The 23,899-nt window shown below is 48.4% G+C and overlaps 1 protein-coding gene across 2 annotated transcripts in view; it reads left to right on the forward strand.

Moving 5' to 3' along the window:
* Smpd3 (sphingomyelin phosphodiesterase 3) overlaps positions 1 to 23,899 on the forward strand; it is an 83,180-nt gene that overhangs the window by 30,769 nt on the left and 28,512 nt on the right. Inside the window, exon 1 of one of the 2 annotated variants that reach the window (XM_048792545.1) lies at positions 21,994 to 22,071. The exons of the other annotated variant lie outside the window; for it this stretch is intronic. The gene's annotated coding sequence lies outside the window, so the exon portion shown is untranslated. Of the gene's footprint in view, positions 1 to 21,993; positions 22,072 to 23,899 lie in introns of those variants that run through there. 2 annotated transcript variants of the gene reach the window in all.

Here is a 23,899-nt window from a genome sequence, read left to right on the forward strand (position 1 = left end):
TGACCTGTCCAGCAGGAAGTGGCTGGCACATGCATGGTCACCAGGCACAGTAGCCACAGCAGCCTGTTACTTTCCTTAATAGGGTCTGGTCTGAGTCCCCCAGGAGGCAGAATCCATAGCTCCATTCAGATTCCGTGTGGTTCTGCCAGGTCTCACCTCGCTGCCTTGCAGGGAAGATGTTATCAGTTTGAATCTGATGCAATGAACTCTTTAAACAGCTACCCTAATGGATAATCAATCATTTCAGAGATTTAATACTAAATCAGGCTGTTGGACACATCTGAGGGCAGAGTCATTTGTATCTAAGCCAAAAACTGCCCTTTCTCTTTTATGTTGTGAAGCTGAGCATGTTACATTAAATATTTAATGGTCTAAGACAGGCCTCAGTGACCACCCCGCCCCCCAGTGTTGAAGAAAACAAGTTTGAAGGTAAGTGTTCCAAAACTCTACAAATTATATGTGAAGTTACATATCTTTTCATTTGAAGAGCATAAAGGATAGTAAGATAAACCTCATGTTAATAAAATAAGCATCCACTATATTTTTTGATTAAAATAATATAAACACAGCAGTCATGGTTACCCTTTCCAGGTTACTGAGGTCCCGACAGGGAGAAAATTTAAGACATAGGATAAAGTTCCCAACAGATCTTCTGGAAACTCCCTGGAAGCCCACTCTGAACCTTCTGTCCAAGAAAACAAACCACCTGCAAAGTTGCAGAATTGCCTCAAACCTCAGCTAGGGCCTTAAACAGATCAGGCCCGTCAACCTCAAAGACCTCCCTGCTGCCTGACCCCTCAGGCTCCTGTCTCAGGACCTCTATTTCTTGCTCTCCTAACAACCTGGCTGCCCACTCCTTGGGCTGTCTACAGGGTTCACTGTCAGGAATTTCAGGAGCTTCTTCCTGGCCCTCTTTAGGTCTCTGCACTCTTCCTGTGGGATTTCATCCACTCTCTGGATTTCAGTTACTGGCCACTTTTTCTTTTCTTTTCTCTTTTGTACTGATAATTGAACCCAGGGGCGCTCAACCACTAAGCCACAATCCCAACTCCTTTTATATTTTATTTTGAGACAGGGTCTTGCTAAGTTGTTTAGGGCCTCAGTAAGTTGCTGAGGCTGGCCTCAAACTTGTACTCCTCCTGCCTCAGCTTCCTGACACTGGATTACAGGCGTGTGCCACTGCGCCTAGCTGCTGGCCACTTTTCAATCTCTGGCTTGACCCTCTCCCTAACTCTGTATGTTAGGAGGTCCCCTGCTCTCAAGGCCTGGCCCCACCTGAATGTCTCTCAGGTACCTTAACAGCTCTCTGCCCATCTCTGACACCCAAACGCACACCATCTTCCACCTCAGAGTGAGGCCGCCCCATCCACCCAACTACTCAGGCCAGAGGCCTGAGACCTCCCGGTAGGCCTGTCCTCTCTGGCCTTCAAAATCACACCAGTCATTAGTCCATCACTCCTCTAAAAGTGTTATCTTCATGCTGCCACTCCATCCCTGGGTGACCAAAGCAACTTTCTACCTGGACCTGCTGACTCTGAGCCTTCCTCTTGGTACCCATGTGACCTTTATAGATCACAAATCAGACACGTCACTTGATTTGATGTCTGCAGGATCTGCTACCAGCTTCCCTCATATTATGCCACATACCTCCCCTGGTGGCCAGGCCCAAAGCCAGTGCTTTCCTCTACAGGTCTTTATACATGCCATTCCTTCTGTTCCTACCTGTGCAAATTAGGAAACAAAGTCCAGCTCCCCTCTGTGGGGCTTGGAGGACCCCCAGGCCCAGAGATTCCCCTGCCAGAAAACCAGGCTGCCAGACCCAGCATCAGGTCTGACTTCATCTCCCAAACCCCCTCCTCTACCCACCAGTGTTGTGGCTCATGTTGGAGAGACCAGGCTGGCCCACACCACAGGTGTCTGCACACACCTGAGCATGTGCGAAGGCTGGATTTGCTGAAGTAGAGGGGACAGCCACTCCTTATCTTCCCAAAGACACTCTGAAAGATTTTATCCAAGTTCTTAAGCGTTTTCAAAATTCTCTCGTCCTCCCATCACTCGCTCAGCTTCACAAAAGCAGTTAAATTACCAAGTGCCCTTTTAAAATGTCCTTGTGATGGGGATCTCACAGTGACTTGTTTATCTCTCAGCAGCAAGGACTTCACAGGTCACCCAAGTCCATGCACAGCAGAGCCCTATCAGAGTCTGGGAATGTAGTCAGGTGGTCAAGGTGCGGAAGCAGGCCAGAGCAGGGTCTCCAGGGTGCAGCTGCTAGTGCCCTCCTGGCAGACCACGCCAGGCTTCATCTGTCTACCTCTGAGGTGGAAAGTCATGGGTGGGAAGGTGAGGAAAGTTCAGAGTCCACCTGCCTGGACCTTGCCAGGTGGCACACTGGGCCCTTCAGAAGAGCACTGAGATGGGGAGTGTGCCCAATTTTCAAATGGGGAAAAGGTGGCTCAGGAGGTGAGGATACTCGCTCAGAGTTTTACACTTGGTGCATCGCAGCTGGTGAAGATTCTGAGCCAGGGCTCCAGTCTGTACAGATGGTGCTCTACCCATTAAAAGTTACTTGCTTTGGGTCCTTGAACCCAAAAACAATAATTTAACACACATAGGGGAAAGTACAGAGGGGATTATTATGAGCTGCTTCCAAAGGAGGATTAAAGCCTTTTTCGGATCCATCCTAATGCACGGCCATGTTCTGCGACCAGCCTGGAGTTCTCTGAGTCCACTTATCTTTTTATAGTTTGACCTTTACACAGGAAAAACCTCAATGATTTTCCACTGTTTTGAATAAACTGAAATGAATGTGTTTTTCTGAGTGATTAAAGAATGAAAAACAGCCTGTTACCATCAAGTCCCCCCAGGAGTCATTTCCCCTGGAGGATGCTGGGACAAAACTGCTTTCCAGGTCAGCCCACGCCTTCCTCATGATAGGGAGTCTTGCAGGACTAGTCCCTGTACCCCTCAGAATGACCAAAGCTGTGGAGGCCAGGGAAGGAACAGCGGGCCCCACAGTTAGCTGATGGGACAGTGACCACCATCCCCACTACTCCAGAGAGCATCACCCAAACTCAGGCCCTGTGGATCCAGCAAGGTCTTGTTCACCTGTTATAAAAAAGCAGGTATTCTGCCAGGTAGAGTGCCACATATACGTGTAAATCAGGTGCTCAGGAAGCTGAAGTTGGAGGGTCACTTGAGTCCAGCAGTTTGGGGCCAGCCTGGGCAAATGGTAGGATCCTGCCTCAAAATAAGCAAATAATAAAAAGAGCAGGTATTTCTCACAGGCACCAGGGACTAGCGGAAGCCAAGGGTGAAATGAGAAAAGCATTAGCAATGTAAGCTGATGCTGGGCACGGTGGCGCATGCCTGTAATCCCAGCAGCTCGGGAGACTGAGGCAGGAGAATCACCAGTTCAAAGCCAGCCTCAGCAACTTAGCAAGGCCCTAAGCAACTTAGCGAGAGCCTGTCTCTAGATAAAATATAAAAAAGGACTGGGGATGTGGTTCAATGGTTAAGCACCCCTGGGTTCAATTTCCGGACCAAAAAAAAAAAAAGGCAATATAAGCTGAGATACCCTCCTTCAATTCTCTGCAAATCTGTCTCCTTTCCTGTGAACTGTAAAGGTGATGGTTCTTGTAGGATTGTTAAAAGGTTAATAAGTTTAAGATGGTATGTATGTAGTAGGTGCTCAATAGATGTGCATCCATCTCCTCTTCAAATGCCGAACTTTTAAAAGCATGACTTCTTGACATAAAACTCAGAGCTTACATGGTTCTGCCTTCTAAAGCAGCAGAGATGGGATATTATTTTACAATGTCTGGATGACTCAGGGATCCTCCTTACAAAAATATGGGAATCATGGAATGTCAGTTTGAGTGGGAGCTGGGAGCCTGTCCAGGCCAATTTCTTACTCGGATGATTTTGCATATTTGAGATTGACAGAGCCCCTTACCTTGTGGTTTTTCTCTTGGATTTGATTTAAAAAAAAAATCAAACAGTGACTCTGAGTTAAATAAAGCACGCAGGCGGTGAGTGAGGCGTCTCCTTTCAAAGCGAGCATGCTGGCTAGAGTCGGGGGGTGCTCTGGCAGCCATCTTGACTCTTCAGAGATGCCTTCTGCTTTCTACTGGACTCAGATATTTTGGGAGGTAGATGTGGCTGGAGAAATCCCGACCTTTTCTATGTTTGGTGTTAGGTGGTTTGGTCACTTATGGGTCTCAGGGATTGTCATGCTGGCCTGTGAGCTTCCTCGCAGGAAGTGGCCATGTATGTTGGCCCTGGTCATTGGGCCAGGGTACACTCAGGGCTCCTAATGGGCTGCTAGGGGAGTACCTCAACAGTTCTCTCCAGCCATTCATTCCCTATTGTCTGCACATCATGCCCTCCCCTCCTAGTCCTTTCCGAGGAAGTGTCCCAGGCTCATCTGACTGGGCACAGCTCGGCCCAGCAACTGCCTCTGTCTCCCTGGCCTCATACACTGCACATTCCTCCTCCTCCTTTCCAATCTCTAGATGGTTCTAGATTCAGGCCCTCCCCTTTGGCACCATCTCTGGCTAGTTTTTCTTCTCAGAAAATGCCTTTGGCCACTCAGACTTCCTAATGCACCGACCCTCCTGCCTCTGTGGCTGTCCTGGTCCAGTCCCACGTTTCTGGCTGCCTGCCGCCTTTTCAAACTCTTCAGATCACAAAGTGAATTTGCTTCCCCCATGTCCTTCTTTCTACTGTCCTCTCAGCCACCCTGTCTCAAAACACCCCCATCCCAGCCTCTCTCCTCTGGCTCAGGGGATGGCCAATTCCTGATGGTCCAAACTTTTGAATTCCTCGTGTGTATCATTTCTGGGGCCTCCTCCTAGCTCTCAGCACTTTGTGGTGGCCCTACCCATTGTCTTGGGATCCCAGAGAATCATACCACTTTCCCTCAGTGCCACCAGGGCAAGACAGGAAGGGCATCAGGAGTTCCATTTGACAGAATAAAACACCAAGATAAAGCATGGAGCTTGCTTTATCGACCTGGCTTGACAAGGGTGCTCTTCCTCCACTGCTGATCTGGGCCTCCCTTTGACCTCTTTCATCATTATCCCCAATCACCTCCCCCTGCCTGGCCTCCGGTCCTGTGGGCAGACCAGCTGGTCCAGCTCAAGCCCAGTTCTCCCCCGCCCCCTTTCCCTTCCAACCCTCACTCCTTCCTGTTACCCACACCTGCAGGAATCCCACCCTTAAAGCCTGCTGGGAGATAGGCCAGCATTGTCACTGACGGTCCTCCCCACTGCTTCATCAAAGCCTGGCCACCACCCACAAGGGTCCCAATACAGCCACTTAAGCAGAGCCCAGAACACATCAGAAGGGCCACCATAGGTCCTTCTGAGGCAAACTAACAAACATCCCAATCATATCCACTGACCCAACACTTCATACCCACCTGGCTCTACTGAGCAGGTCCATTGAGATGCTCGCCATGGTAAAAAGGCTGGCAGATTTTATTGTGGTCATCAAGAGCTTTTAAAATGCTCCCACTCACTTGTAAATGATGTTTGTTATTTTGTCGATATTTTTCCTGATCTTGGTTCGTGAGCTATTATCATCCAACACTAACTGAGGTGTGACCAGGACAAGGCAAATACCCACTTCCTGGAGTTCTCAACCTAGGAGAGACAGAGCCATGGTCGAGTTCTTCAGGTGCAAATGTCACAGCCATTGCCTGGGAAGACCAGAGAAATAGAGCACAGCCGGTGCCTGAGGGCAGGCTAGACACAGACAACTGCCTAGGTCTAGGTCAGGCCGTGACTTGCTCCCACAGCAATAATCCATTCCTTCAGCCATAAACCCATGAGCAGCGGCCATCCAGCTTCACCCAGATCCTGGTGGTCATGTCCCTCCTCATTGCCCAGGCTTCACCTCTTGTCAAAAATTCCAAAATTGATGTTTTCTAAATATTTTTTAAATCTCCCCCATTTCCCCTAAAGCTGTCCTACCTCTCTTTATGAATTCACAAATAATTAAATAACAATGAATTGGCATACTTTGTCCATCTTAGTAGCTGGAGTTATGTAATTGGTTATGTTTCCCCTTTTGCCTTGGATTCCAGGAAGCTCAAAGATAAATTTGGAGCGTGGTCATGGACATGAGATTGTCCATTGAGGTTAGAAAACTTATATTCTCTTTTCTGAATGGGTTCCAATTTCCCATTTCTATTTTAATAATTTCACTGTCATACCTATTGTTATAAGCTTCCACTAAGCCTTTATTGATAAAAGGAGGAGAGTCAGTGAAGTTGCTTTAAAAAAAGAAATACTCTCAGTCTTTCAAAAGAGGTTATTGATCATTTAAATTATCCTTTTCCAAAGAAAATAGCTTTAATTTATGCTCATGAGCAGGGTTGTCTGCCCTCCATGATGCTGCCTCAGACGTGAATTTTGTAAATTGATGGGGACAGTTCTTATTGCCTGTGTTTGGTTTTCCCTGAATACCCTTAGCTACCTACATATAAATCAATGCATCTTGCCAAGCCACACTTATGGTTAAGCAATAATTATAATGTGCCTGGACCGAGACCTCAAATGTTCATCTCAAGAGATGCGAATCCCTTTTGATATTCTCCTGGTCATACTTCTGCCCCATTTCTGGACCCCACCCAGCCCCCATCTTACTGGGTAGTAATCTGAAGACCATATTCCTGAGCGAGCAGCCTGGAATTTTAGAAGATTCCCCCAGGCAAGCACTAAGTGCTCGGCCTCCACCACCGGACACCCCCCTGCCCCGATGTGATGCTAAGAGCGACTCTTATTCCATCCAGCTGATTGTGTTCAGCAAATGTTTGTAAATGTCGGTGGCTGTGTCTCCGCTACGCTACGGTGAAATTCCACCCCCCTGAAACTGTGTTTTCTGAATCTTTTGTGTCTCCTAATGGGGCCTGGAACATTTTGCACATGATAAGGAACTCAAATAAAATGAACAATAAACGTCCCCAACCAGCTAGGGCTTTTTACGAGGCTCTGAATGAAAACCCTGAACCGCATCCACGTCTGATAAAGGCGAACATCTGGAGATGCCAGTGGCAGATGCCCAATTATGCTGAGCCTGATGAATGGCCGGGGAGTTATTTGGAGCTCAGCGGCATCACTCAGCTTTGTCGCCTGCTACTGCAGACAACAGGTTTCCCCTTCCCAGGGCATAGCCCTGGCCTAGAGAGGGCTAGGAACGATTGCGCATCCCCCCACCAGCTCCATCCATCCCAACTGGCCACCACCAAGGGCCCTGCCCCATGGATGAGGACCTGGGTTGAGTTTATTTTCTCATTCACTTTTCCATTTCACAGAAATATACTTTCTCCAAGAAAGTGTTAATTATACCATAGACACCATCAAATGGTGTCTAGAGATTACTAAATGTTCAGGAGGTTGACATGTATATTGTCTCAAGTAGTTCCATGATTTATTATCTAATTTAGATAAATGGCAAATAGTGATATCATAATAGCCCCCTTTTATTCTGGTTTATGCCTCGTTGTCTCTGGGTGTAGAATAAGAAATGAATCATCCAACAGGCCCCAGGAGAAGACAGGCCAACTGGGGGAGAGCATCCACTCTTGGCATCAGGCCCCGGGGGGTTCAAATCCCAGTGTGCTGCTGATGGAGGACAAAAGCAGTGAATGCTAAGGGCTCCTACCACAGGGGCAGGGTTGAGGATTAAGTGAGCTAAACCACTTGGCCCTCTGTCCAGCAGGAAGAAGGGGCTCCACCTGTGTTAGTTGTCACTAAGTCTTGGGTTGAGGACACGCACTGACTCTGAATGTTCACTCCTGGGGAAGCCCAGCTGAGTTAGGGACATGCGGCCACATCAGCCTCCAACCTGTCCCCAGTGAGGAGGGTCATGAAGCAAGGGTTCCCTGTGCATGGGCAGCACATGTGGTGTGCCATCCTGGGCTAAGCTGGCATTCTTAGCCTCTGCTATGACAGCTCACATTGCTGAAGAGGAGAAGGACTTTCAGGCTGCAAATTTTACCCCAAGAAGTCACCATTCTCATCTGGGTACAGGCAGGCTCATGATGGCCAGCCAGCCACAATTGTCCTATGCATCTCTCTTAATGAAACCTGGCAAGGAAGCCACCAGAGTCCCGTGAACAGGGTAATCCAGGCCAGCAGATCATAACGGCAGCCATGAGACCCAAGGCTGTGAGCCCTTACCCTCACCAAAACACCTTTCTGGGTGAGGAAACTCTGCTGTCTCCACCCAGGAATAGGTCTCCACCCGCAATCCCCCAAACATATAGGTCCCAGAGGGCAAATTCCACCAGTGACAAATCCCAAAGTTAAAAATCCAACCAGCAGAAGAGGAAAATCCCATTCTCTGAGAGTTACCAAATAACTGGGTAATAGCCAATTTCTACCCCAGCAGGATCCTCGGGCCGGCAAGTCTAGACACATGTGACTGGGTTGCCAAGAACAAGGTCCCCACATGGCATTAAAAGTCACTGGAGTAGGTCTTTTAGGCACCAGTACCTTTTTATTTTTATTCTGGATCAAAGCTTCTTTCCCACGGCAGCATTTTCGACTATCGCTGTACCCCCAGGTTCGGTACTGGGCTGGGCTGCAAAGGTGACAGCCTCTCTGGGGACTAGTGCCTCCAGGACGGGGGGGGGGGGGGGGGGAGGGGGCATCCGCACAGAAGGACCTTGACATGTCCTTTCCCTCCTGCTTATCAAAGTTACTTTCCGGAACCTCCCTGTGTCCCAGCCCCTGCAGACCCACCCTCACAGTTTCTACTGGAAGGCAGAAACATGGCTGTAATCCTGTCCAGCACCCCAGCCACGCTGCAGCCTGGCAGTCCCTGCCAGACAAAGTGCATGGGCACTGTGAGCTCCTCTCCTCCAGGGCCTTGGCCCCGTGACTCCTTATTTGTGGTCACCCCTTAGTCACAGGCCCTGAGGACAGTGGGGATCTGCTCCCCTCTGGTACAGGGAGACCCATCCGAGTCTTCTTTGGGGCCTGGACTGTGAAGTGAACTGGGTAAAACCATGTACAAGCAACCAAACCTCAGCAAATCCATTCAAATTCACTTCATTTAAAACTTTTGTTTTCCATAAAGGATTAGGCAAAGAAAGAATTTAATCGCAGTAAATCCACTTCCAAAATAGTTACAGATCCCATGATCAGGAGTAATGATTAGAAGAAAAAAACTGAAAAAGCCCTGGATGTTGAGGACTCATGTTGGGTACTTAATTGATCAAACCAGCCTTCCTGACACCAAGAAGCAGCCTGCTTGCTGGGCTGGGCCACGGTCTTCAGCACCCCCAGGCTGAGTGAAGACAGGGAGAGCAGACAGGTTGCTGCTCTTTACACAGAGGTCAGTTCTGACCTCCAGTGGATTCGCACTGGTCTCTGCTTTGAGCCAGGCACTGTTCTGGGTGCCATGCATCCAACAATGAAGGAAACAGACGGAACCCCTACCCCCATGATGTTCCAATGGAAGAAGAAAGACAATAGAGAGATGCATAATGTACTAAGTGGGTTTGGGGAAGAAAAAAATGGACCAGGGAAGGAGATAGAGAGCAACAAAGAGGGAATTATTTGTGTAGGGTGTTCAGGAAAGGGTATTCCAAGGAAGACACTTTTGATCAGGGACCTGAATAAAGGAGTGAGCCACATGGACAACTGAGGGCAGAGCATTACGGTAGGAGCAGAGGCACTGGGGTTGGGGAGCATGGTGCTTTGTGTGCTGTGCCCCGACGCAGCATCTATAAATCCACTTTATAGACTCCAGAGCTCTGATGACTACCTCATCATCATTACAGGAACAAAATCTCTCCAGCAATTCAGCAGAGCCCATCCCACAAGCCCTTCTCGCCCTTCTCAGCATCTTCCCAGAAGCCTCCTAGCTCAGCACACACTGGCTTCCCAGGGGAATGTCACTCCAGTTGGGAGTTACATTCCCAACTCTGATGCCAGCATCCAGTCAGGAAAGGCTCTGACCAGCCGACGCCACAACCCTTAGTCAAAATACCCGTCTGGGGATACAACCAGTCACTACCACTCAGACCACCAGAGGACACCCTGCTCCTTCCACCACTGGTGCAAAGGTGTCCCCTGCTCCAGTGAGGCCTGTTCCACGGGACTCCTCCAGCTGGTGCCGGCATGAAAAGCCCGGCTGCATCATGACTCTAGCCTAGAACTCGTCCTCCCACTATTACCCAGGTACATGTCACAGAGCCAATCTCAGGCTGGTGACGCTTGGTGTCTGGATGCAGCCCCCCTTCTGGGACTGTATGTCTCACACCATCCCCATTATTGGGGAAGGCAGAACCACTACAGCATGCTGAACCCGGAACTCGTTCTAAAAAGTAGACTTATCAGTTATAAGAGGAGCTGGAGGAACAAGAAGCCAAAGGGTGGACTTGGTGGACAGAGAAGGTCACTAGCAGCCCTGGGGAGTGCAGGAGAGCTTGCTGGGAGGCCTGGAGGGCAGCATGTCCCTCGGAGGGAGGCTGGGTGGAGTCTGGGGAAGCTCGTTGCCTCTCTGTGGCTCCCACCTCTGTGAGTTTGCAGGGAAGTGTCTGGTGTAGGCCTGGCTCACTGCCGGTCAGCCAGGCTGGCAGTCAGGAAGGAGAGCTGGACATAAAGCCAGGAGAGTGAGGACAGCCTGGAAACTCTCAGCATCTCTGGTACGTTGGCTTTGCTGGAATTCCAAAGGTTCTTAGGAAACTGTTTATACAATCCTGAAGACCTTCTAGAACTCCTGGCTTGGCAGCCTGTCTCACAGCCGTGCCATCTCCCTGTCCTGGCCAGCACACTGCCTTGACACCTCGCCTGCGGTATGAGGACTGTGGTTCCTAGCACCTCCTACTGGGTGGGGATCCTAGACAATGGCCTTTCATGCAAGGGCTAAATTCAGGAGGGCAGATACATGGAGCTGGCCTTTGGAAGAGTGGAGCCCGGAGTCCTGGAGGCTGTTTGACCTATTCTGTACAGGTGTACCCTCATATCCTCTCAGCCTGCCCGGCCCCCAGCCTCCTTGTCCCCAGGGCATGTCCCTAGCCCACTCCCTGTAGCATCTCACTTACCCCAAGGCCTCTGCTGCCTCCTACACCCTGATCACTTCCAACTCCACTTCAGTCCCAATCTCCCAAACTCAGGCCTTGTGTAACCCCTCCCTGCCTGGCATTCCACCCAGTGTTCATCACAGACCGACCTCAGGTATTGGCTAGGAAAACCCCCAGTGGCGACTGACTGCTGGGAACATCCAGTCCATGAGTGATGAGTCAGCTACATGCTGAAATGCCTCTGCTCATCGTCAGGAGTAACCCCTCACCCCCAGCCACCATGTGTCATCTAGGTGGACCATGCTGTAAAAGATACCCAGGCTTTGGAGCATAACAAATCAGAGTTCCAGTCCCAATTCTGACACCCATTGGCCCAGGTGGTTCTCAAGGTTCTGAGCTTCTGTGTCACTGTCTGTGAAATGTCCAGGAATGTTGCAATGGTTACCACTCCTGATGTTCTGCACCCAGCACTGCCAATAGCATAGAGCAAGGCTCAGAGAATGTAGCAGTTAGGGAAAGAGCAGAGGCCAGGGACAGAGAGCCGGGGTCAGGCCTCTCCAACCCAGCTCTGCTCTGCAAACCACACCTCTCCCAGAACCTCCTCCCCCTTCACCCTCAACACCACATCCCAGTAGTTTCCCTAGACCCAAAGACTCCACTCCTCCTCCTCTTGTCTTCTTTCTGGTACAGCAGCCACCTGGTGTTGGCAGCCCAGGCCTGAACCAAGCTTTCGAGGTCTCAGCTCTGAGTCCCAGCACCTCACAGAGTGGTACCTGTTGGAGCTCTGAAGACACAAAAGTTCAGTTCAGAGCATCCACAATTACCCTGTAATCTCGTTGTTATTTGGCCTCTGTAACCCCCCAGTCATCAGTTAGAAGATAAATCCCTTCCACTCAAAGCTGGCCAGAAGTTCACCAAGTACATGTACCCAGTTAACAATCCTCAGGCACAGAAGGGGCTGGGATGATCAGCCCACACACTGCTGATCTCCTAGGTTTGGTTTTGACCAAAGCAGTGTTCCAGGTATCTAGGCATCTTTCTCAGGTTCTGGGGAGCATGGCCATTGCAGAATAAGGCTTCAGGTGTACATTTGGACAGTCAGCAAGTGCATATGGCCTATCTGCAAATGTGCATATGCCCCCATCTGGGTCTGGGACATTTGAGTCTGTGTATCTGTATCATGTGTTACTGAAAAAGTTCGTCTCTTCCACCTAACTTTCAGAAGGCTGTCAGAGAGTGCAAGTTGAGTCTTCTTGTCTGAGTCTAAAGCTGCCACCACTGTTGTCTGACCCACAGATTAGCTTCAGTATCTTGATAAATGTTACTTAGAGTCACCATATTGAATTAAGAGCTGATTATATCTGATTTACTCCATAACCAGGTTAAGTCCATTTCCTGGGATAAAACAGAAGGGTCTGATGGTCACCAAACTAATCCATAATTATCTTTAAACATTATAATCCAAATGAATCATGCTGACAAGGTCCTCCCAACTAAGGGGGATAACCCAACAGAGTTGCACAAGACTTGACAAGAAGCACCATGGCTGCTGTCACCTCCTCAGAGCCTTCGATCCTTACCAGCACCATGTCACCCTTGATGCATGTATTTGAGGTGGCTCCTTCTAGAGGACATTTGCCAAAAGCAGGAAGTAGAGCCAAAAGTCTCTGTGGCAGGGTGGATTGAAAAGAACACTAGTGTTGGAGTTAAGATCTCAGCTCCTCCAAAGTGATCCTGGGCTGCAGGCTTTACCACTCTGGGCCTCAGATCCCTCATCTGTGTGATGGTAACTCTATCAGGAGCTGCCCTGCTGTGTTTTAGAGTGGGGAGGGGAGGTGTGGTGACACTCACACTGGCACCCGAGGAGCATGAGGCTAAGCGGAGCAGGATCTGGGGTCTATTCATATGGTACTGATGCTCTTCATGTGTAACCAGTCACTCCTCTCTGGGTGAGGTTACTAGAAGACAATACCTGGCCACTGGGCAGATCTGCCAATTGATGAGGACAAGGCAACCTGGCAGTCCAGGTAGGAAGTGGCTGATTGGCCTCTGAGTCATACACAGAAAATGGTAGTTGGGGATGCAGACCACCACTCGCCACCTCTAGTTGCATCTCCTCTTGTGTATCTAGGGGGATCTGAAGGTCCTTCTGTGCAGGTGGGTGTCCACCAGATGGGATGGATGGCACTGTTTCCTGGAACATGGGCCTAGAAGGGACCCCTCCAGTCCCTATTCCCTCCATCCCAAGTAGCAGTCGATATTGGGGGTGGGGCAGCCATGTTATTCTGTTTAGGTACAAGGGTTATGGGGACAGGGCCTGGTTCATAAATGAAACAAAGAGGTGACCAGATGTGCCTGGGGCATCAGGCAGGTGTATAGTGGGAGTTAGATGGCAGCTCTTCCTGTCCCTACCTCTGTCCACTATCTGGAACCTAGAGCAGAAGCCTGGTAGTAGAAGAGGCCAGAAGTCTCCATCTGGGGAAAGTGGGGCCTCACCCTGTGTCCTGGCCAGGCCTGATTTTGCATCCTGAAATGACCTCCTCCTCTCCCTCACCCAGAGGGACAGTTCTTTGGCTTCAGCATTTAAATTTGAGTCCGAGAACCCAGAGGCACAGAGAGAAGCTCCCTGAGGAGGCCTGAGAGATTTGCTCTTTGTTCAGAGCCAACAGCTACAGGCCCTATATTTTCAAACATTTGAATCAACAGAGGGACTGTTTATCAATATTTAAAAAAAGAAATGTAATTAGAGGCTGGCGAACCCCCAGAGCTCCTGGCCACAGATGTCAAAGGCTTCCTTGACCTGGAGGGGGACAGAATGAAAAGCAACCACAGACACCCTTGGCCACGGTGTGCACTGCCACAAATCCCACTTGACAGGCACTCCCCACTGAGGCGCATAAAAGATTCTGTGGCTAATGGGATGGCATTTCATGTACAGCCACATATTTTTCATTCCTAGGTGGTTTTTCTTTCTAAACTTGGAAATATGGAGATTCTATTTTAAGGACATTAATTAGTGTTCATTTTAATGTAACTACTGTGAACAAAGACCCAACTTTGAACCGAAGAAAGGAAACAAAAGCCATTTGCCTGAGAACATTTGTCTGATGCATTTATTTCTGGTCAAGAGAAGTGAATAGCCAGCTTTTAGGTGGTTTCTGGAGAAGGAGGCAAGGGCTGGCCACATGTGCCTTGGAGACGCCAGCTCAGGCCACCTCAGGCCAGGATCCCTTGTCAGGGCTCAAAGAGGTAGTGTCACGAGGGTAAAAATAGAGCCAGGGATTCAGCCACAGCCTTGACACATGGCTTTCTCATCCCGGGGACTGCCATGCAGGGCCCTCCTTTTCTAGCTATTCTAAGTGAAAAAGAAAAAAAGTTAGATTATCTGAGAACTAAATAAAAACAGTGCTACATTTTAGCCACCTTCCTGCGATCTTCCCCCTTCCCTGGCGCTCTTTTTGGCTCTTCTTTCCTCACCAAGCCAAAAATGGATGAGCCCCTAGGTTCTGTCCTTGACCCCCTTTTCCCTCCCCGTGCCTGCCTGCTGTGGGAACAGGCATCCTTCAGCAGGGGCCTGCATGGCCACAGCCCTGGCATGTTTCAGCACCCCTGCCCCAGGCCAGTCCCCTCACCCTTGAGGACCCAGCGTCCCAGCACCAGGTTGAACACTTCCCTTTGGAGGGGCACATTTGGGGCATATTCTTCCCTGTGGTCATTGCCCCCAGAGCTTTGCTGTCTACAAGTGACAGGGATGGCTTGACCTGGGATGCAGGTCCCAGGCCTTCCAGAGCCCACATCTGGGTGGGGCTGGGCACAATGGGCACTCATTGCAGGAGGCCCTGATGCTAAACTGGGGAGATCAGGAAGGCTTCTCCGGGAAGGAGACTTGAGGCTGACAAGTGTTGTGTGGAGGAGGCATTACAGACTAAGGAAAGGCCCTTCTGGGAGAGCAGGGATCATGGAAGATGTGGAAGGACTCAGAGGTGCTAGCAGGTAAGGACAGGGTGGTAAAGAGTAGAACAGGAGAGGGGATTCAGGACATGTGTCTTCTGGGAGCAAAGAACGGGCTCTAGCTGGGAGGCCATTCAGACTTACAGAGTGGATGGAAGGACAGGCTGAGGGACCTGGTAAGAGACCCAGGGCTTGGCCAAGGTGTCCCTTCCCACCCCTTCATCCACAGCAATGGCACTACCAGGTTCTTGCGCGTGCGCGCACACACACACCAGCTCTCTGATCAGATAGATGCCTCAAGACAGCAGCTGATGAATTCGTTCACACTCAAGGGTTAAGGACAAACAATGGCATTCACCTCAAATCCCTCTGGGACAGATGAGCGTGGTAGGAAGGAGGGGAGGCTGGTGGCTAACAAGCCTTCCCACCCCCGTGGAGTTCCTCCCTCGCCTGCAACAGCTTCTTACACACGAGGCAACTGATAGGCTCAAGATCCTAACCAGGAAGGAGCTGTGGATAAGTTTATCCAGAGTCCAGGCCAAATCATTCTATCACTTTAGTTTCTAGACAAACCACTTAAGCCCCACACTCCGCCCTGAGCCTCAGTTTTCTTCTCTGAGAATGGAGACAATATTATCCAACTTCCCAGGCTTTAAACAAGAAAATGTGTGTGCTATGCTCTTAGCACATGCATGGCACAGAGTGGGTACCCCCAAACTATTGCTGCTGCTGATGATGATCCCAGCAAGCTGTAGGTGCTATCAGTACTCACATGTGAGTTCACATGAGTCTTTTAACTTTCAAGGCTCTATTTTTGCATATCTTCCTTTATGACAAGGTAATCTAATTGATGCACTAGTTCAAACCATTAGAAGCAGTTTCTCACGGCTCCTGCTGTGCCCGTGGTGTGTACAAAGGGAATTGAGCCTTTTGGTGATTGACATGCCAGCTCAGATAGAAGCCATTTTTATTAACTCAACCACAGTTTCCCAAGTGCTCCTGGGGGCCTGGGCCCTGTGCTTGGTGCTCAGGGCTCTGGGCTGCCAGTACTAAGCCTGAGGGTAGGCCATTGAGAAGGGGGTTGACAGCTTTAGAACCGAGCCTTGGAGGATAGGTGCCAGGTGGACCTCCCAGGGAAGGTGCTACAGACACAGGGGACAACATATGTAAAGGCATGGAGTTGTGTAGAGCATGGCATGTTCTAGCAAAATCAAAAGCTAGAGGCTGGAGCCACAGAACAAATCAGTGGGAGGGAAGGGAGGCACAAAAAGGAGGCTGGAGAGGGCAAGGCCTGATCATTAGGGCCTCAAGCCAGGCCTTGAGGTGGAGGGCGTTAGCCTGTAGGTGGAGGGAGACAGGAGCCACTGAACAACCAAAGAATTCAAAACTGATCGTGGTGGGTGTCATGGATGAAGAAACCGAGTGTGATGGCAGGGGCCAAACGCAGGCATGAGGGTCACACACCACTGCAAGCATGAAGTAAGGGAGCTGGGGCGGTGATGCCTAGGGGAGAGTGGGGAGAGGGACTAGGAGCAATCGGGCTTTGACTCTGAACAGGACAGATTGAGGGTGAGGGAGCGGTCAAGGTCAGGGTCAGTGCTGAGGAAGTTAGGCAGCCAGCCCATGCCGGACACCAAGGCTTGGTGTGGGACAAGACTCCACTCCCCGCCTTCCCTTGGCAGCTTCCAATTTCTCATTTCTCTTCTATAACTGCCACAATAGGAAACCAAATACTTTTAAAAAAATTTTTTTTTGTTTGCAATACTGGGGATTAAACCCAGGGATTTATGTATACTAACTCTACCCCTGAGTTACATCTTCAGCCCCAGGAAGCCATAAGCTTTTTAATTGTTTAATATATTTCCTTGTTCTTAATGTAAAATATGAGTAAGTGGGATGTTTTCTATTTCCTCCTCAAATAGAGAAAACAAAGTTACCTTTCTTGTGCACAAATCTCTAGGGTTTTATTTTTCTTGGTATTAAGAAAGATGAAGACAGTTTGGGCACCAGGATGAGGTTTGGAGATGTCCATTGGTGCCCAGCTGCCCCCTCAGCTCCCCTCCTTGAGGGAGCCCAGGCTGGGGCAGCAGGGGACTGAGCTCACCTGCCTGACCCGCTCGTCACTCAAGGGCTCAGCCCGGACTGACATGACAGCTCTTTACCTGTGGGACTGAGATCTTCCCTCAGAGCTGGAGGACACGTTGTAAACCCTGAGACAATGACATTTTGATAAGTTTTTTTTTTTTTAATGATTTAACTTTGCAAGACAAACAGCTAATAAAATAGATTCTTTTTTGGTAACCACCCATACAGCAATCAATCTGTCACTCGAGAAACTGGCTCCCAAGAAGTGTGAAATGAGGCCACTCTGGAGTTCTGTGGGAACAGAGAGCCCCAAGAAACCCTCCTCCCAACCACATCACACTTGCCCCTGAAACAGGGAGGAGCTCTGATTCAGAGTTCAGGAAACACACAGATTAGTTGCTCAATCAATATGGACTTTGGGAGGACTGGGCTGGGAGAGAATGTTGCACTGTTTACAGCAGTCAGCCCCCACCATCACCTGTATGTCTCACCTCTGTTCCTATCAATTCCACCCCCAATGGGAAAAAGAAATAAGCACTTCCCACTGAGGGTGCTGGAGAGCAAGTCATGCCTCTGTACGCCATTTAAGCAGACCGTAAAACAATGAGTCATTTCAACACCAACAAAAATCAATAGGACAAGCCTCAGTCATAAGACATCCCCTCTGTGGCCACCTGTGGCCATCATCAGAATAAAGAGGCCCTCACCTCGCTCTCTTGGTATCTCCAGCTCTGCCTCACTGCCTCTGTTTTTTTTTTTTTTTTCTATCTTTATTTTCCCTTAGCAATAACTCTCTCACTGCTTATGAAAAAAAGGTCCATATTGTACATAGAATATAGTTTAATTATTTTTTGGAACACGATAGTGTCAATGAATTAATCAGAAACTGCCCTAAAGAAGCTGAATTATTTTGCACCAAACTTAGAAATTTAAAAGCAGATACCACAATTACTAATGAGCAGCAATATCTGCATACAGTAGGCACTCAACAAACATCTTTAATTTGGCTTTTAAATGATATAATCTGAAAAGTTTCAGGAACAATTAGGATGAACTGGATAATAACTAACTACCTTGAAAAATAACAAAAAAAAATTACTAACAGGAATAGATCCAAACCCAAAGTGGGTATAATTCCATGGCACAAATCATAAAAGAATCGGGAAACACCTAGAGGGAGTAATTGGCATAACTGAAATAATAGAACACGGGAATCAGTGATATTAAAGATAAAGTAAGACATCAGAGAGCAAATAACTGATTTGGAAAATGGGAAATGGAGTCACAACCCTAAAATAAGCACAGGAGAGAGAGGTGAATGGGAAGAGGCATATCACAAGGGACATATTGGGAAAAGAAATAATAGAAGACAAGTTTCTAAAGATGGAAAAACACCTCAGCCTAGAACTAAAGAGCGCACATGAGAGCCAGGTGTGGTGGCACATACTTGTAATCCCATCGGCTCAGGAGGCTGAGACTGGAGGATCGCGAGTTCAAAGCCAGCCTCACCAAATGTGAGGCACTAAGCAACTCAGTGAGACCCTATCTTTAAATAAAATGCAAAATAGGGCTGGGGATGTGGTTCAGTGGTCGAGTGTCTCTAAGTTCAATACCCAATACCAAACAAACAACAAACAAACAAACAAACAAAAAGAGCACACATGAGGCCTTTGAAGTTCAACTTTGAGAAAATTCAGAAATGAATATGTGCTGGTTAAAATTTTGAGTTGTAAATCATCCAACAGGTTGAAGTGAAGGGAGAAAATGTCTTCTGAAATTGTATAAGAATTAGAGAGCTGACGTCACAAATACTGACCACAAAATAAGCCTCAGGGGGGAAAAAGTTGCAGTTCTAACTAGTAAGTGGAGTCTAACCCCACCTCAGTTGTGCTCCTAAACAAGACATGGTCGGTACAAGCAGGAAAAACAGACTGATATACAAATTGGAAGCTAATTGTACACAATTATGCTTTTTAAAAGCAAAGGATAATGTCTGACTTTTTACAAAACTATAAAGACAAAAGCTGTCTTATATAACAAGAAATTAGAATTAGAATGGACCCATTGAAGAAGAAAGAATGAAATGATCTGACAAAATGTTGTCACTCCCAAGACATTTTAATAATCTACATTTTAATAATCATCTGCATTTAATAATTCATCTACATTTTAATAATCCCCAAATTGTGCTCCAGCCCAGACCTCAGCTCTGAGTTCCTCCCACTGTCACCTGGACATATGCATGCAAATGTCAATGAACACCCACCCTAACCCTGGCCAGTGAGCACCTCCATCATCCACATAGTTGTTGGAACTGGGAGATCTCTGAATTCATTCCTAGTGTTCTTTCACACTACCCAACTACTCCTTGGTCCCACCCATTGGTATTAGTCTGCTCCAGCTGCCATAACAAAGTAACAGACTTGGTAGCTTAAATGATTTAAAATTTATTTTCTCACAGTCCTGAAGGCTAGAAATTTGAGATCAAGATTCTGGATGATTCTGTACCTGGTGAGGGCTGTCTTTGTGGTAGACATGGGCTTTCTCAATAAGTCCTCATGTGGCCTTTCTTGGGTACATATAAGAATTCTCTGATTTTCTTTCTTAGGGACACTAATCTTATCAGATCAGGGCCCCACCCTTATGACCTTTTTTAATTACTTCCTTAGAAGCCCTATCTCCAAATACAGTCACACTAAAAAAGGGGGAATGTACACACACACACACACAGAGAGAGAGAGAGAGAGAGAGAGAGAGAGAGAGAGCTATGCTGGGGTTTAGGGCTTCAACATAGGAATTTAGTGGGGAGGAACACAAATATTCAATTCATAACACCATTTTGCCTTCTTAGATATCCATGAGATATGTGACCCCTTATTTCTTATTTTCACTACTTTTTTTTGGGGGGTGGGTACCAGGGTTTAAATACAGGGGCACTTACCTACTAAGCCATATCCCCAGCCCATTTTATTTTTTATTTTGAGACAGGGTCTCACTAAGTTGCTTATAGCCTCACTAAATTGCTGAGGCTGGCTTCTGAACTTGTGATCCTTCTGCCTCAGCCTCCCAAATTGCTGAGATTACAGATCTCTGCCACCATGCCTGGGGATTATTTTCACTATTTGGCCCTGCTGTCTCCCTGTTTCAGCTACTATCCTGGCCTTCCTCCTGCTCACCCATGTTCCCTACAGAATTATCCTTCCAAAATGGACAACTATCACTGAACATCTACTAAGGGTTTTCACCAACACCACCTCTTTTTGTTCTCTCAAGAGCCCTGCAAGGTTGTAAAACCTCCAAGGAAGGATCGGAGAAGATAAAGCAAGGCCCAGTGTTACTCAGAACTGGATTTGAACCCAGACTGGGCTTTGAAGTACATGCTCTTTCTTGTGCATCTTTTTCCCATTTCTAATCTTTGACTTCATTGCAGTCCAAACACCTGAAAGGGTGCCAAGCTCATCAATGACTGGCAGATGACCAGGGTTTACTTGTAACCATAACATCGGCTTCTCCTTTATCAGTACTTATGGCAAAGTTGATTTCCCTCTGATTCCAATTCTAGAGATCCTGGTCCTCTGTTTGGCTGCCTTTTGGGGAGGAAATGAGGAGTTAACATTTTGTTAATCAAACTAAAAATGCATACTTTTCCTGTTAAAAGACAGATTCTTGCATATAACTCCAATTATTTATTAGATTTACATGCACTTTTTTTTCCCTACCAAAGAATGATTCCAGGGATGCTTATCCACTGATTCACATCCCTAGCACTGCACCCCTCCCTTTTTATTTTATTTTGAGATAGGGTCTCACCAACTTGCTGAAGCTGGCCTTGAACTTGCAATCCTCCTGCCTAAGCCTCCCAAATCACTGGGATTACAGGCATGTGTCACCACACCTGGATTTACATGTACTTCTAAGGGTAGAAATTTTATAAGCATGAACCAACAGTTAACTACTGCTTTGTCTTAATTCCCCACTGGCTGATGTTCTAACCTGGGATCACTAAGATGCAGGCACTATCCAACTCCACTGGAAGATCAAGTTAAACCAACCAAGTGAGGCACTCACCTTCCCACAGCCTTCCTTGGAGAACTTTAAGGTTTAAGGTGACAACTCCTCTCACCGGTCATCCCCAGCAGTTTACTCTGCACACTCCCCACTGTAGGTCTCAACCAAAAGCACAGGCTGCGTGAGCGCACCTGTCCAGCCCTGCCTCTCTTTTGCCTTGGTTTTGGGGGCTTAGGGATGATTTCTCCTCCAAGGCCAGAAGCTGCTTCCCACTCTCACCCCAAGCTTCAACTGTAGCATGAGGCTGAAAAGTCTCAGCTCTGCATGAAGTCTCATCCTGACACTCCTCTGAAGGCCTGGTTACCAAACCTCTCTGTTTAAGTCTCAAAGATACTTTGCTCCAGTATCACCAGGTGGATAATTAAATCAGCTTTAATGTTTGTAAAGGTGCCAGGTCCCTTTACAAACATTATTTCTGAACCTATGAAAGTCAATGTTATCCTCATTTCAAGGAAGTAGAAACTGGGACTTGGAGAGGCACCTGAGGCTGCTACTGATTCTGAGGAGAAAGCAAGTCCGTTAACTCCATAGCGAGTTCTGTTACCCAGAAAAGGTAGAGGCATCCAAGAACCTAAGCACCGTGTACACAGGGATGTGGTCTCATTTGGAGCTGCACATCCATCAGGAGTCACCCCAGGTGCTGGCCTGTGGTCTAGGGGCCTGTGGGTTTGGGGCCTCTGGGTGGATAGACAGGCAGGCAGGCGCATGCTTGGGACCACTACTGGCTTCGCAGACACTGCTCTGCTGTGCTGGGTAAACGGCCCACTTTCCATGCCCTCCCCACGGCCCGCCCTCCCCTGCTCCCACTGCCTATTTAAGCCAAAGGCCCCAACTCAGCCCAGGCATAGCCAGCTTCCGGACACAGGAGAGCAGCGCTGCAGGCTGGGCTCACCAGGGGATGAAAGGTCCTTCTGTTTCACCATTTCCTACCGGTGCGTTCTGAATGATGCTGAGCAGGGTTGTGGCAGAGTTGATTCTCCTCGGCTGGGAGTATACTGAGATGTGTAGCTGGCTGAGGGACGCTCTGATTGGATTTTTCCCATTTCTAATCCTTCACTTGATGTGATCTTATTTTAAAAGAGGGAGAAAGGCTGTAGTTTGTTGAAAGGATGGAGACAGCATATTTCAAAACAAGGTCTGGCTCAGAATATCAATGATCTGACATAGTTTTCCTTTTCTTTCTTTTCTTTCTTTCTGTCTTTTCTTCCCCCTCCCCCAGGAAAGGAAAGGGCCTATAACGTCAAGGTTGTGGAGATTCCATTTCCCTTCAGGAACCCCTCCCTAAGTAGTCAGTTCCTGTCATTTAATATCATTTCAAAAATACATACAGGAAAATTTTCAGGAGAATTTGGCAGAAGGGTGGGAGTTGTGTAGCTAGTGGGGGACAGTTAGAAAATTGTCAGAAGCTAAAGATTCTGCCTGACAAATTTCTTATTGAGAGATGAGGAGTGAGCCCCTCCACACTTGGAGAGAGGGTAGTGGAGGCTGACCGCCCCCGGCGGCTCAGAGGGGACTGCCTCCTTTATATCTACTCCAAAGACTTGCTGGCCTGTAATCTACAGTCAGATCAGCCCAGCAAGAGAGTGAGGGACAGAAATGCATGCGGGTCATCTGTCTATAGAGTTGAGGAGCCAGGCATCTCAGGGGCAGGAAATGGGGCCGCCTGTGGAAGTCAAGACAGCAAAACACTAAGTGACTCTAGGCAGACTGGACTCTCTGGGCTATGGGGTGGGCGAGGAGTGACTGTCTTGTATTTAACTCAGAGAGGAAAAGCCAGATATCCACATGGAAATTAGGGCCCCTGGGGAAATTCAGGTCACTTTGAGTAGCTATGGAACTATAGACTCTGGGCTTCCTTCTTCCCATACTGATCTGGGAACACCAAGTCTCAATTTCAGTTGATGCTTGGTGGCCATGGTCATCCAAGATTCTGTATTAGCCCCCATTGTTCCACGGGAGGGGATACTGGAGACTCAGAGGTTTAGCCACTTGCCCAGGACCTTCAGCTACTATTCTGGAACCAGGTCTCACTGAAACGCAAACCTTTTCATTGAGGATTCCTAATCAGAAGGGAGCCAACTATGTGGTGAAGGAGACACTCCTGCCACTGCTTCTGCAATATCTTTGATTAGGAAACACAGAATGGATTGGGATACAGATTTTGGATTCTTTTAAAACACCTCATTTGGGTGACTTACAAAATAATTTTTTTTTTATTTTATTTTACTTATTTTCTAGTTTTCGGCGGACACAACATCTTTGTTTGTATGTGGTGCTGAGGATCGAACCCGGGCCGCACGCATGCCAGGCGAGCGCGCTACCGCTTGAGCCACATCCTCAGCCCTTACAAAATAATTTTGCATGAAGGACCCAGTATGATCTGGAAGGGCCCTGAGAAGTGCGGTAGCCTTTCTGGGATGAGTGGGCGGTAAGAGGGCTTTGGGCAGGGCAGTGGAACTGGCTTGAGAAGTGGAGGGCACAAGGAGAGCAGCACCGGTAGCGCTAGGACAGAGCTGAATAGAGCTGAACTTGAAAGTCGAAACTAAGCCCGGAGGCTGGACCCGAGCCAAAGATTTGACCAGCGAGTCGGGGGCGGGGTCTGGAGTTGGAAGGCGGGACTACAGAGCCCAGACAGCCCCTGAGGTTAGGGGGCGGGGTCGCAAAACCGCACTGGCCGGAGATCAGGGGGGTGGGACCAGCACCTGAGGCCAGAGGCGGAGCTGAGGGCGGGGGCGGGGCCTGCAGCTGTCTCTTATACAC

Source organism: Marmota marmota, unplaced genomic scaffold (genome assembly GCF_001458135.2).
Source record: "Marmota marmota marmota unplaced genomic scaffold, marMar, whole genome shotgun sequence".
NCBI lineage: Eukaryota > Metazoa > Chordata > Mammalia > Rodentia > Sciuridae > Marmota > Marmota marmota.